The sequence below is a fragment of the Dromiciops gliroides genome, chromosome 3 (assembly GCF_019393635.1).
Source record: "Dromiciops gliroides isolate mDroGli1 chromosome 3, mDroGli1.pri, whole genome shotgun sequence".
Lineage (NCBI taxonomy): Eukaryota > Metazoa > Chordata > Mammalia > Microbiotheria > Microbiotheriidae > Dromiciops > Dromiciops gliroides.
The window spans coordinates 275,077,999-275,091,357 of NC_057863.1; the positions used below are offsets into that span (position 1 = coordinate 275,077,999).

Sequence of the window (13,359 nt, forward strand, 5' to 3'; positions counted from 1 at the left end):
CTTTGAAAATCAATTTCTTCATCTTTGAAAGGCTACTAATACCCGTCTTACCTTCTTCATAGGATTGTTATGATAGTCAAATGCATGTGAAAGCTTCCTTTTACCAGATTGAATCAGTATCCTTGTTCAGATCTTGTTTGTGGGTTCTTGTCTGTCTTAAACAAGTATGCCTTATTTGCAAGGTGACTCAAAAACAAAACTGGGCAAAGGATAAATCTTTGAATGAGATAAGTATAAAGTGGGAACATTGTAAAAATCTTAGAATTTTAGTAAATGACCAATTCAGCAAACCTATTAAACATCTACTGTATTAAGAATGTCTTTGGGAATAGATTAATAAACCACAATCCTTGAATTTAGTCTAATAGATATATCAGCCTTAAATATTGATAATTATGCAATACATGCCACTTGATAAGAGTACTAAAGAGGTCCAAGACAAAGTTCAGTGTAAGCTCCCAGGGGGAAGGTCCTTTCAAGGAATAAACATGTATTAACTGCTTACTTTGTGCAGGGCACTGTGCTAAATGCTGGGGGAGGGGGGGGAAGGGAGGGCAGTACTCAGCTTAAAGCATTGAGGGGAAATAGAGGTATATGTTCAAAGTACTTTTCAACTCTAAAGATTTCTGAGCATATAATCACCATCCAAGGCACTCAGTACTTTGTAAGGGTGTTCCTTCCCTGCATCTCTTTCAGAAGGTTTTTTTTTTCTAGTCAACTTAAAAGAATTTTGTTACTCAGTAAACCAGGAGGGTTTCATCCTTAAGAACAGCATACTTCCTAATACCCTGCATTTGGCTGAAGTTAAAAAGACTTTTCCTTTGCTGCCCAGTGATGGAATTACCAGACAGAATCTAAAGAATAGGAGGAAATCCAAGGGCAAGGGATTGTCATACTTGTTGATAGTTTGATTTACAGGTGAGGTTAGCAGGCTTTAAGAGGGTCTTTAAATGTCAGACAAATGAGTTTTACCTTACTTGGTAGGAAAAAAAAAAGAAAATGTTTCAGGAAAATGGCTAATAGCCTCTGAAATAAAGGTGCTATATTCTAAGCAGCCTCCTCTTTGGGATTCTAGCCCATCCTAGGGCCCTGGTTCAAACTGAAGCAGGAATCAGTGAAACCAAGGATTACCTATATTGTATTAAACACCTGTGTTGGAAGAAGTGGCAGAATAACAAAGCTAATGTTCCTCAGTAAAAAGGACCAGGAAAGGCTTCTTGAAGAAATGATTTTAGGTAGGATTTGAAGGAAATCAGGGGACAGAGAAGAGGAAAGAGAGAATCCCAGGAATAACCAGTGAAAAGGCTCAAGTTAGAATATGGAGTATTGTGTGTGGGGATTCACTGGGATCACAGAGTCCATGAAAGAGAGTAGAATGTAAAAAGACTGGGAAAGTAGAAAGGGATCAGCTTGTGAATAGCTTTAAAAGCCAAACATGATTTGATATGTCATTCTAGATAGCAACTGGACTTTGTTGCTTAGGGAGGGGACTTAGTCAAACTTGCTCTTTAGGAAGATCACTTTGGCATCTGCATAGTATTGCTGAGTAAGGAGAGTCTCGGGCATTGCTCCCAGGTAGTAGCTTCTGGAATCCCCTCTTCTGGTCCATCTAATTTATTTCAGCTCCAGTCTGCTAGGATGTAAAAGCTAACACCTCTCCCTGATAAAGAGAGGCAGGTAACTCCTTAGTCATAATACAACTAATGACAGGCAGAATTTGGGTTAAAATAAAGCCCTTTTACCCATAGTCTGAAGAAAAAGCTCCCTGTTCCAGATACTGATCTAATCTAGGGTTAGATATTTACAGTCTTAATGAAAATGAATTGAGACAGAACAGGGTAAGCTAAGAAGGCAAGGTCACTGTTTTCTACCCACCTAGGATCAGTCCTGCCTTTATTCTGTTCATCTATCACCACCGAAATGGTTGTTTTGATGTTCCCTATATTTGTAATTGGGTATCAACTGAGACAAATACTCTCTTAGTGAAATTTAGATCTCTCTTTCCCCAAAGGGGAGGATGGGAGACCACAAAGGTCAGTTCTTGATATTTAAATCCCCTTCTTCTTAAAAAGAAGGAAACCAGAGAAAGACAATGCCTGTAAAATTAAAGAAAGGTTTTTATTAAGCAAGGAAGAAAAGAAAAATTAACATGCTACGGGGGTATTATACAGCATATGCTAAACAAGACAACAGGATTGTGTGGGTTTATATACATTTTAAATAAAGGAAGTTAAGGAATTTTCAAGGAAGAGTGGCCTTAGAAAGGAATGTCAGTGGGTTCCAATACCAAGGGAAGGGGGAGTGAGGAATTCCTGGGGTCAATGATATGGCCTTGGATACACAAATAAGAAAGCATCCTTGGTGATAAACAGTTCACAGTTCTAGGCTTGATAAGGATATCTTTCAAGAACAGGATAATTCTGAGAGTCCCAGAGTTGGGGGAGAGCTGGAGATAATAAGACCCTAAATGGGATATATGTTCATAGTCTTATAACTTGCAGTCAGGTAAGTCTTTGAAGATAGGGATATCTCTCGAAGGTTCATAAACCACCCCCACCAAATGGTTCAGGATCTGCTTCAAAGCTGGTATGAATTTAATTGGCTTCAGAGTTATTGATTTTCCAGCTTTACTCTGGTTTACTCTGATCACTGTAAAGTATTATTGGTGTGTTCTGATTATCTGGATAATTGCAAATCAAGGTACCCATTTTCACATGGGTTTCTGCCCTTTTCCCTCCCCTCCCCTACTAAAAACTGCAGCAATTCTCATTCTTTTTGGTCTTAAGATTCCTTAATACTCTGAGCTTCTACTAGATCTGTCCTAATGTCCACTGTCACATAGCTAGTAAATATCTGAAACAAGATTTAAACTTTGATTTTCCTGATTCCAAGTCATGCACTCCAAGGACTGCATCACCTAGCTGCCTATTGATGAACAAATAATGCTTAAACTAGTATTTTTTAATGAAACTTAAGATCACATTAGGGGGCAGCTAGGTAGCACAGTGGATAAAGCACTGGCCCTGGACTCAGGAGGACCTTAGTTCAAATCCTGCCTCAGACAATTAATACTTACTAGCTGTGTGACCCTGGACAAGTCACTTAACCCTCATTGCCCTGAAAAAAAATAGAATGGGAAGATCACATTAGGCATTTTTTATCTGTCACAGGGCAGTGTTGACTCATTTTGAGGTTGCAGTCCCCTAAAATCACTAGATCTTTTTTTACATGACCTACTCTCTAACTACATCTCCAAATTTCTTGTGATGCTAAGTTTTGGGACTCATGTATGAGATTTTATATGAATCCCTATTTATTATATTTCAGTTTATTAGATTACATAATCTGTCAATATTAGGGAACTTGATTTGCATTTTTACAAATAAAATCAGATTTAAATAATTGGAGAAATATTAATTGTTCATGGGTAGGCAGAGCCAATATAATAAAAATGACAATTTTACCTAAACTAATTTATATATTCAATGCCATTCCAATTAAATTATCGAAAAATATACTGAATTAGGGCCTGGGTCTGGAGTCAGGAAGACCTGAGTTCAAATCTGGCCTCAGACACTTACTAACTGTGTGATTCTGGACAGGTCACTTAACCTCTGTCTCATTTTTCTCAACTATAACATGGGGATAAGAATACCTACCTCCCAGGACTGTTGCAAGAATGAAATAACAATATTTGTAAAGCACTTAGAACAATGCCTGGCCCATAGTAGGTACCATATAAATCCTTGTTTTCTTCTCCATGTGTGTGCACTCTTCTTATTGATCCTGTGTGTAGTCATAGAAGAGCTTGCCCCAGGTTTATGGAGAAAATAATTTATTGCTACTTTTCTTGCTATTCCATTTCAGTAAATGCCTCTGTATTGAACAAATTGTATACTCTGGCTGATCATCATGGTCGGCCAGTTTGAGCTTGGTTTTTTTGTTTGTTTGTTCATTTTTCCTGAAAGGTTACAAAATTGGCTCAATGCTTTGATTGACCCAGGAAACTAATGTTGAAAGTGCCCCTCACTTGACCTCAGTATCCTGGTGTAATCTCTAGCCATATTAACAAGGTTTCCTTGTCACTTAAGGACATAAAAAGTCTACCCATGTGGAATTGGGTCCTTAAGATTTGGCAGATGTCCCCCAAGCCAGTTCAGACTCCATCTGAAAATGAAGGGCAGTTATCATTGATCCAAGCTAAATGCTACAGAATTCCTATTTAATATCTTTTCTGTGCTATAGCTAAGCAGACTTCCTTTTGTTAACTGCTGAATGATCTCCAAGTGTCTCAAGTCCTTCCAATTTGTTACTTTAGGCCCACACATTACTAATACTAAAGATTAAAATCTCAGTGGGTGTTTAAGAACTATGATTTCAAGGGAATGCAAATCCACAGAGTACCTTAAGCCTTGTCTGGGAACCCACTCTGAAAATTCGAAGCTGCCTCCCCATAACCATAATATAGCTGAAAAACTGGGACATAGCCCTGCTTTTTTTTTTTTTTTTTTTTTTTGCTTAGGAACAGAGGAAGAAGGCAGGGCAATATATATATTGAGCACTTACAAAATATAGCAATGGTTGTAGGCTATATTGTGTTAGAACTGGAAGGAATCTTAGAGTTTTGTTTGGTTGTTCCTTCTTATTTTACAGATAAGGAAACCAAGTCTTGGAGAGGCTAGGTGCGTTACATAAAATAACACAGCTCAGATTCTTTTAATGGTAACTGAGAAAGGATAGTACCACTTCAATATGAAGTGGGATATGGAAAACAAAACCTGATCAAATTATATTTCTGAGCAATAATTGGTAGTTTAAAATGATCTCGTCTCTGGTGGGTGAGGGGAGATTAAAAAACAGTGTATGAAAAAAAATAGTAAATTTGGGCAGCTAGGTGGCTCAGTAGATAGAGCACAGGCCCTGGAGTCAGGAGTACCTTGGTTCAAATCTGGCCTCAGACACTTAACACTTACTAGCTGTGTGACCCTGGGCAAGTCACTTAACCCCGATTGCCTCACTAAAAAAAAAAAAATAATAATAGTAAAAAACAGTGTATGTGATAACTTTATTGCATATCTAAAAGGAATAGTAAGTTGTACATAATAGATTTGCAGTTTCATATGCAATCATCTTTTTATTATACTGTGTTATGGAAATGCCCATTTTATTCCATAAACAAAAAAAGATCTTATGCATATTTTTTTACAGTTTCTACTTCCAGCATATTTTTCACTCTAAGGAACAAAAAAACAGATGCATCCTTGACCATAGTTGTTAATGTGGTAAGCAAATAGGATGCTCAGTTTTGTCAGCCAACAAGAAAAATGGAGATTTCAAGGAATTAATAATCTGTTAAGGAGATAAAACTTAACACATGTGAAACAGTGGTGAACAATATAAAACAGCACATAATTTAATGTTTAATTGTATGGTGTACACTGTGAGTACTATACACGTTTGGCAAATGTGAAAAAAAAAATCAATGTAATGTAGTGGCAAAGACAAATTATTTGGAATCAGGACCAACCTGAATTTAAATTCCACTTTTACTAAGTATTACCTGTGTGTCCATGGGCACACAGGTAATAATTAACTGCCCATTCCCAACACTAGCTTAACCCCTTTGTTGCCAAATTCTTTATGTAAAATGAGGGGGTTAGACTAGAAAACTTTTCAAGCTCTAAATTTATGATTTAAGGACACATTGGGGAATGTGTTTCCAAGAGTTGAGATCACTGGCACTGAAGAATGAGAATTATGAAAAGTAAAGAGAAGGGTTGCACTCTGGGTAGGGATGATCAACCACTCAAAAATCCCCAAGTATTTGTTGTTATTGAGTCATTTCTGTCATGTCCGACTCTCCACAACCCCATCTGGGATTTTCTTGGCAAAGATACTGAAGTAGTTTTCCATATCCTTCTCCATTCTCTTATTTTACAGATGAATAACTGAGGTCAACAGGGTTAAGTGACTTGCCCAGGGTCACTAAGCAAATACCTGTCTGAATCAGGAATTGATTGATGAGGTCAAAGATTCATTAAAGTATTGAACTATTTGTAGGAAAGTGAGGGAATGGGCATGGTTGGAGTAGAGAGTTTGTAATAGATAGCAGTGAGACGCAAAGGTGGATAGGTATGCTACAACCAGACTATGGAGGGTCTTGAAAACCAGCCAAAGGAGATTGAATTTTATATAATAGAAGTAAGGGGTCTAAAGGTCCTTGAGCATGAGAAAAGTGGTCTTTGGAAGAACTAGGCGATAGTGATCTGGTGAAACTTATGGATCTCTTTTCAGCATAATGATTTTAAATAACAAAATAAAATGCATAATTGATTATAAATGAAACTAATTACATTGAATGCAGTTATCATAATTCTAAACCAATACCAAATACTAACTAATATTAACACTTAAAGTTCATGGAACCTAGGTTGAGAACCTCTAACCTAGAGCAAGAAAACTTTTGTTTCAGAAGCTGTTATCATTGTCAACAAGGGAGCATTTGGACAAAGATAATTGTAAAGAGAAATGGGTAGGAGTATATTGTAGACCAGATCATCAGAAAGAGCAATCAGATGCTAAGTTATTGAAGCACATCACAAATATGTTGTGGAGGCAATCTATAGAAGTGATGGGAAACTTTAATTATCTAAACATGCTGTAATGCTTTCTATGCAAAGAAAGAAAGCAGCTAAGAAATAATCAACTTGTCCTGATTATTTTGTCCTTCAGAATGAGGAGGAAGCAAAGATAATTTCTTTTCTGAATGTTCCTTTAGACAATAAAGAGCTAGTTTACAAAGTATTGCTCAAAGTGACCATGATATCTTGGTTTTTCTGATAGATTTGGCAATTCGGTTTAATAAACATTTACTAGATAATATGTAATATGAGATATCTCATTGTCCAACAAAAGATAAGGAAATGGCAGCCTTTTAAGTTCATGGATTCCATAGACTTGGGAAGATTCAATTTCAAAAAGTTCACAAAAAGGAATATTTTTTTTCAGTTTGATAGCTTTATTTCTTTTTTTAAAGTAATAAACATTTTTATTTAAAGTTTTGAGTTCCAGATTTTTTCCCTCCCTCCTCTTCCCCCTCCCTGAGGCAGTAAGCAATCATATATGGGTTATACATATGCAATTATGTAAAACATTACCATAATAGTCATTTTGTATAAGAAAACTTTAATAAAAAATAATGAAAGAAAGTGAAAAATAGCATGCTTCAGTCTATGTTCAATCAATATCAGTTCTTTCTTTGGAGGCAGATAGTATGCTTCATCACTAGTCCTTTGGGATTGTCTTGGATCATTGTATTGCTGAGAATAGTTAAGTCATTCACAGTTCTTCATCAAACAATATTGCTGTCACTGTGCACAATGTTCTTTTGGTTCTACTCACTTCACTATAAATCAGTTCATACAAGTCTTCCCAGGCCTTTCTGAAATCATCCTGCTTGTCATTTCTTATAGCATAATAATACCATCATCATATACCACAGCTTGTTTAGCCATTCCCTAATTGATAGACATTCCTTTGATTTCCAATTCTTAGCCACCACAAAAAGAACTGCTATAAATACGTTTATACAAATAGGTGTTTTATTCTGTTTTGGGGGGGATATCATTGGGACATAAACCTAGCAGTGGTATTGCTTGATCAAAGGGTACACACAATTCTATAGCCCTTTGGGCATAGTTAAGTGGAATATTTTAGAGTTCAAGGTTCTACAAGTGAAGTTACAACAAGAAGGATTGCATATTCTTTTTTTAAAAAAATAAGTTTTATTAACCTATTTTACTTTTATACCATCTACATATCCCAATGGATCCAAAGATGAAACTGGAGTGACTAAAAAAAATGGAGGTACTCTCAATATCAATACTGAAATTAAGAGGAGGAGTGAGTTTAAGGGGAAAATATAATCATTTCTGTTTTAGAGATATTGATTTTGATATGCCTATAGGACTTCGAGGTGAGTAAGTCAAGGAGGAAGCTGGCAATACAAGATTAGCACTCAAATGAGGTCGGAATATAGAGATTTGAAAACCATCTCCAAAGAATTGATATTCTTAATCTATAGCAACTGATAAAATATCCAAAAGAGAGTATAGAAAGAGAAAATTTTCAGAAGAGAGAGGAAAAAAGCCCAGGACAGAGATTTGGTGTATACCTTTGTTGGAGTACATTGACCTGTGAAACATGGCATGAACCTGAAAAAGGAACTAAGAAGAATCAGCTTGACAGATAAGAAAAGCACAATAGAATAGTGTCAGAAAAACCCAGGGAAGAGAATCTCAGAAGGCAGAGGTGATCAACAGGGTCAGATGCTGCAGAGAGGTTAACAAGGATATAAGTAATGAGTTTCAGTTGAGTGAAGGACATGGAAAACCAGACTCTAAGGGGTTGAGAAATGAGTAGGAGGTGAGAATGCAGAAGCAATAAGTACAGATGGCTTTTTTTTAGAAGTTTGGCTGTGATATAGGATTATAATTTGATGGGATGATAAAAGGGTTTTTTTTTAATTTGCTAAATGAAGGAAACCTGAGCATATGCCTAAATAGCAGAGAAACAGTAAATAAGGAAAAGGTGAAAATTAGGGAGAGAGAAAGGGGATAATCAAAGGGGCAAGCTCTGAGAGGAAATGGTAGGCAATAAAGGATTTAGTTTTGGCAAGAAGTGCCACCTCATCCTTTGAGACAGGAATGAAGGAAGAAAGGGTAGAGGATGATACATTATTCGCAGGAAACTCATTGACCAGCTTACATTTTTGAAAGATGTATGTAGAAGATGAAAATGAGTGGAGTTAACTAAGCATAAATAAACAAAAAGAGTTCCTGTAGGAATAATGTGAGGATAGATAAAGCTTCCTAAGGACAACAAAAGGAGCTTAGAAAACTTTGGAGGCAGGAGGGTGATTAAAGAATGGATTGGGGGCAGCTAGGTGGTGCAATAGATAAAGCACTGGCCTTGGACTCAGGAGGACCTGAGTTAAATCCGACCTCAGACACTTTTATTAGCTGTGTGACCCTGGGCAAGTCACTTAACTCTCATTGCTCTGCAAAAAAGAAAAAGGTAAAAAAAGAATGGATTGGACTTGCAGGTAAAGGATGAAAAAGTGAGAGTAATGGAGGCAGAGATATTTTAATATTATTTGTCTTCTATTTTATATAAAAGGAGAATCATACTCAGAAGGACTTGAATATTTTAATACTTTAAGGATTTGTAATTTCATCAGTGGCGTAATGCTTCCACCAGTGTAGGTCACAACCTTTCTGCAGCTCAGTGAATTTGTTTAAGGACAGAATCCTTGGAAGACAAGGGAATGAGAGGTAACCCAAGGCACAACTTCTCCATCTTAAGTACACTAGAAAATGGCCCCAAATGAAGCAAAAATGATGACAAGCAGAAGAAAAATGAAAGAACTCTTCTTCAAGGTAATTCTTATTGATAAAGTAACTGAAACCTAGTTCAAAAGCAAATCAAACTCTTGGTATTCCTATAGTTGATGTCTCGTTTATTGTTTGTATATGTGCTGGCTGGTAGAAGCCCTGTAGTTCTCGGGCAAATGCAATTTGGGGCATTGCCTTTTAGAGTTAAATCAAACTGGTTTGGGCTGGTTTGTGGGCTAGTTGAGGCTCATAAATGAAACAGTCTTGAAGTTCAAGAGGAAAGAAATTATTATTATTACTATTTATGCAGCAGTAAAAGTAATACAGTAGAGAGCTCAAAGGAGAAGATTGCAAAGGACCCTGGAAGTGCAATGCTGGTGATAACTGTTGAATATTTTATAGCATTGAACATACGACCAGCAGAATGAGTGAGGAAAAGGTGGAGGAGACCTAATTCAAATGTTTCTCAGACGTTCTCTCCCTCACCTCGGCATTCCTTCATAACAAGTCCCATGAGGTCAGAAAGTATAGTGTTCAGAATGGTACCACTTAGAAAATAGGTCCAACTCCAGTGGCCTCCTAGAATCTCCTTGCAGCAATGTCTCAACTGGCTACTCTCAACCTCTGAAGAAAACAGGTGTTATCCAATTCAAAGAGATAAGTAAGGAGCACAACAGCACTAGGGCTTTAGAAATATTGAAGATAAGAAAAAATTAAAGTAATAAGGATATTTAATAAAGCATGATACTAAGCAATAGGGATATAATTGCAAAAACAAAGATAGTCCCTATCCTTAAAAAGGCCTAAATTCTTCTAGGAGGAGACAATGCATATGGGGAAGTAGTGGCCAGAAACACATATTTGGTTTGGAAAATGGAGCCATGGAGAATAGAGCAACACACCCTCTCCAGGAATAAGGGCATTATTTATTAGTTATAGTTATCTGGAAAACCTGCATAAAATATTTTGACCCTCCCTTTGTACCAGAGAAGAAATCTAAATGATTATGGTATTAGAAGATAAAATATGTTGATATTATATAAAGCTATATATTTTAGATAAAGCTATACATATTTTATGCTTTTCTGAGTTTCTAAATTTTTGTATCATTTGTGGCTCCCACAAAACTCCCCCAAAATTTGCATTTAATTTCTTATGTAGACCTGTGATATATAGAAACCACAATGGGTAAAATCATGACGTGGAAGGGATAACTATAGTTCTGAGCTATACTCAGAGCATAACTTTTGGCCTGGGTGAAGTAAGGCCACTAACGAAAAGATGTTTAGGGAATAAAATCAGTCATAACTAGATATAGTATGAATTAGTAGGCCTTAGGAGGCATTCATCAATGAGTTCTAGGGTTCAAAAGATGAAGGATCAAGATCTCAGGACGTTATTTCTGATACAAATGGCTTGGCAGCTGGTGTAAAGATATCCTGGGAATAAGAGACAAATAGCAGGGTAACAGATAATCAGACAATAGCTAACTGAGGAGAAGTGAACAGACCTTAGAAGAAAAAGGCCCTCTCTGTGAACAATTACTTTACTTACAAAGTAAATTGAATGAAAGATTCTCAAAGTTAAAGCAATCTAGAATTCTCCAAGGCCCCTAGAAAGGACATTAGAGCAACATTTGGAGAATCATTCAGAAGACAAAGTATTGAGTGAAAAAATAAAATTTTAAGGTGATAAATTAGCACACATGGTAAAAATCAACTCCAAAGAGGGAGCAGAAAATACATTCAGTTCCAGTAATCGTTGTACATATACTGTGATACATGATAGAAGATTTTCATCTATGAGCCAGGCACTATACCTTCTATCACTGTGGTGATGAGAGAGAGAGAGAAAGAGAGAGACAGAGACAGAGACAGACAGAGACAGAAACAGACAGAGACATGGAGAGAACCTGCCCTCAAAGTACTTTAAATCTAATGGGGGAGACAACATGCACACAAATACTTAATACATACAAAGCAAGCTCTGGGATGTTTAATGAGACAAGAAGCTAAAACTTACTGAATGCAACTAAAAATAGTCTTCAGATTAAAAATAGATTTCTCCTAAAATTTTAATTTACAAAATAGGAAAAGAACAACAAACTGATAATGTAATTAAGATAACTAGAAAATACATAAATTTACAACCATATAACAAGAACACAAGAAGAAATCTCAAAATTAGAGGAGAAATGGAGAAGCTTGAATTTTTTAAACCTATAAAACTGATAAAAAAGTAAGCACTGGTGATTAAAGATGACCAATTAAATTGATAAACAATTAACTAAACTGATAGGGAAAATGAGGGATGAAAATCAAATTATCTAAAAAAATTGAACAAGATAAATTTACAACAATACTGGAGAAGAAATTAGAAGAATCTTCAAATTAAAGTTAGATAAATAATCTACTTTACATAATTATATGTCAGCAAAACTAAGACTTCAAAGGAATCTGATGGCTATTTATAAAAATATAAAACACCTAAACCAATAAAACAAGCAGTACCCATCTTAAATAGCTGGATCTTAGCAGGGGAAAATAAATTAAGCAAGACATAGATGAATTTCCCAAAATGTCCCTTCTTGAACAGATGCGTATTGCAAGTGAATACAATCAAACATTTAATGACCAATTAGTACTTGCCTACAAAAGTCTTCTCAAAAATAGAAAAAGGAGGGGCAGCTAGGTGGTACAGTGGATAGAGTACCGGCCCTGGAGTCAGGAGGACTAGAGTTCAAATCCGGCCTCAGACACTTAACACTTACTAGCTGTGTGACCCTGAGCAAGTCATTTAACCCCAATTGCCCCCCCACACACACACACACACAAGAAAGAAAGAAAGAAAGAAAGAAAAGAAAAGAAAAAGGAAGAAATCTGCCAAACTCCTTTTTCAAGACAAATATGTTTCTGTTACTCAGAATAGAGAGAAACAAAAAAGAACTATCAACCATGATCACTAATGAATATTGATGTATTAAATAAAAGTATTAAAATTTATTAAAAAGCAATAAAAAGTATTAAATAAAATCTTTATAAGAAATCTTCAGCAACATATCCTGAATATAATTTGCTGTAGCAAATTGCATCACATAGATGATTTAATGGTAGGAAAATAATTTACATTCTTAGTCATCTAAACTTTTTTTAATCTAATTTTTAATTTATGGAATAAGTCAAGAGTTTCAATAACATAGCATAATTAAAAAGATAATTGCACATGAAACTGCAAATCTACTATGCACAACTTGCTATTCCTTTCAAATATACAACAAAATTATCATGTAAATTAATTTTTTTCCTTTTTTTCTTCCCTCCCTTTGCCCTGCCCTAGAGATGGCTACCATTAGACACAAATAGGTATGTGTGTATATATATATATATATATATATATATATATATATATATATATATATATATATATATATATATATATATATATATATATATATATATATATATATGTGTGTGTGTGTGTGTGTGTGTGTGTGTGTGTGTGTGTGTGTGTACACACATACACACATGTGTATGTATACACATATTTATGTAAATACATACACATATGTACACGTATGTAGAATTATTCTATATATACTTCAACTCATCAGTTCTTTTTCTTGATGCATATAACATCTTTCTTCAGGTCTTTTATACTTAATTTATATATATAATATATATATATAATGGAAAACAGCTTATTCACTCAAAGTCATTCTTAAAATAATACTGCCGTTACTTTATACAGTGTTCTCTTGGTTGTTCTCATTTCATTCTTCATTATTTCATGTAAGTCTTTCCATTTTTTGCTAAAATAACTGAACTCATAATTTCTTACAGCATGGTAGTATTCCATCACAATCATATACTACAACTTGTTCGGTCATTCCCCCAAGTGATGGACATCCCTGCAATTTCCAGTTCTTTGCCACTACAAAGAGAGTTGCTATAAACAATTTACAACATGT

The 13,359-nt window shown here is 35.5% G+C and overlaps 1 protein-coding gene across 1 annotated transcript in view; it reads left to right on the forward strand.

Annotated features, from left to right (window-relative positions):
* MAOB (monoamine oxidase B) overlaps positions 1 to 13,359 on the forward strand; it is a 115,766-nt gene that overhangs the window by 1,399 nt on the left and 101,008 nt on the right. The gene's annotated exons all lie outside the window — the stretch shown is intronic.